The sequence below is a fragment of the Montipora foliosa genome, chromosome 13 (genome assembly GCF_036669935.1).
Source record: "Montipora foliosa isolate CH-2021 chromosome 13, ASM3666993v2, whole genome shotgun sequence".
Taxonomy (NCBI): Eukaryota; Metazoa; Cnidaria; class Anthozoa; order Scleractinia; family Acroporidae; genus Montipora; species Montipora foliosa.
In genome coordinates, this window is record NC_090881.1 from 15,561,489 (window position 1) to 15,563,988 (window position 2,500).

Below are 2,500 nucleotides of genomic sequence, written 5' to 3' on the forward strand. Positions count from 1 at the left end.
AAAAATCCCTATGCCAGAGCCCACACCAGAGGAGGAGATACAACTCCTCAACGAGGACTGCGAGATGAGGCAAGGTCCGGACGTAAATGCAACAGGGGATGGAAAGGAAAGGAATGATGAATTGCAAAGGAAGGGAAAATGAGTGGAACATGGACGATGGGGAGACAATGGACAGGGAGATGCTACACAACAAATGAATAAAAGATCAATCTTAAGAGAATTAATGCGACTGGCAAGTCAGCTTTGCCAGAGTAGTAACGATGGCGACGTGGCTAATAGGGGTTGTGCAGTGGACCGTCGTGCCCAGCAACATACCGACTCAATTGCACCACTTCTAACAATCCAAAGAAACTACTCGCAGCGTGTGGGAAAACAGAACAGAGCAAGTAAGTATGTAGACGCATTTTTGCATATATTGAACGTACTCAATCAAGCGCAACCAAAATAATATAGAACCTGCCTACACATCATTTATCCATCTAACCCGTGAATGAATCATAAGGCATAAGTGATTAATATTGTATGAGCTAATACTACCCACACCCTCAAATTTATTTTCAAAGGAATCATACATCTTGCAAATATAATTCAATAAGTATACAGTTATAATAATAATTTTGTAACTTGTTCACATATTTTACCAAAGACTACTACTATTAAATTCAATGTTAATTATTGTCTTTTGCAGGGAGATGCTGTAATTATGGAAGGGTACGCCACATAAGAAGACAATGCCCAGCCGCTAGAAGAAGGATAGGACGAAATGGACCGATGTTAATTTTTAACGGGACGGAAACCATGAATTTACATCATGACTAGATGTAAATTATATATTTTAATCGAACAGACCTTTTCACTGCTAAATCTGCCATTTTTAATTTGGGGAAACAGTAGCAATTGCCTAAAATTCTTAAAATGTATAAAAATGGTTATTATGATAGTTTTTGTAGTAGCGCTATACTACAGGACCAGTTACGATGTCGATAAACAGATAAACAGATCAGACCAAACTTTTGGTGGTGAACAAAGATATCTATGACCAATAATTTGTCTGCTTACAATTTGATGTTTTTGATTTTCCTTATATTTGCCTGCATTAGGTTTTTCTTGCTAGTCTACAGAGTTTACTAATCGGTTATCAGTATAAACACCATATTGCGCGCGCCAAATATACATTCTTTAGCGTGGAAAGATCAACGTACATTGACTGCATCAAGATAGCAATAAAACTAATTCGTCGTTTGCATGTAATTTCGTGTGAATCTTTAATCATGCGTTTCATTAGCAAGCTCACCCACCTTGGGATCGCATTTAGTAGAAATACAGCACTCGCCTTTTCATTTCATGACTCGGTTAGATGAGGCAACATTATAAACACTCCCTAAGTTTGACCGAGCCGTTAGGGTTACAGTCACGGCAACAAAATTCCCGCCAAAAGAAGACACATCATATCTCCGGGTCAAGATGAAGGACAGAGACTAAATAAACAACCCGTTCTCGCCCTCGAATTCGCAATTATCCTCATTTGCTTTGAATTCACTATTATTATCGTGGATTTAGAAGGCTAAAAGCTTGACATGGATTATAGGGAATGGTCATATTTGTTTGAAAGGACAACCCAAGTATATGGACATAGGACTCGAACCTGGGAGTATTGACTAACCCGTCACCTAACAACTGGACCACCACTTCCCCAGCTGCTCAGGGACAAATTTCAAAGGCCACCTTCAACCGACAGGCTTTTCGATCGTTTGTTTTTGCTATGGAAATTCTCATTGCTTATCGCAGCGATCTAATTGGATGAATTTCATCTTAGGGCGGAATTTTCTCTTATAAAAATAGTTTCGCGGCACCCAATGCCTGCCGGTTGAAGGTGGGCCTTTAAAACACTATTTGATACTGCCGTATTATCAATCGCCAACAAACAACATTAAACACTACAAAAGATCGCTTTCGAAACTCTTTGAAATCAAAGGTTAGGGCCTGTTCGCACTACCCGAAATGTTGTTTGATTTGCCAAAAAATCTGTGAACGCGAAGCTATTTTTAGTGCGAACGATTTCTTGCACCTACCAAAATTTTTGCAAGCGCAATGAAACTTCAAAGATTCCGTTGACTATCTTTGGAGGCTGTAAAAATTTTGCCAGGTGAGAAAATCCTTTGTTCCTCGACATCCATCCGTCAACATGATAGGAAGTTAATAACAGGCCTGTACGGACTCCTTCAGTGTAGTTTTTGCGGTTGCCTCGTGTTTGAGCCTAAAAAAAGCTATATTTTTGCTCTGACGTCGACGAGCATGCCGTTAAGGGATTTACCCCTTTTGTATGATATTATTGGAGGTTTTAGGTAGATATTTTTCAGTATGGCTAATTTTCTATGATACTCCATCGTTCGATCAAGGTTAAGGTTTTTGACTGCTGGGTGGTGCGTTGTAACAAAAGGCAAAATTCTCTCGTTTGTCTTTTTGTCTTGGGTTAAAAGCGAAGGTCTGGAGGCAAAAT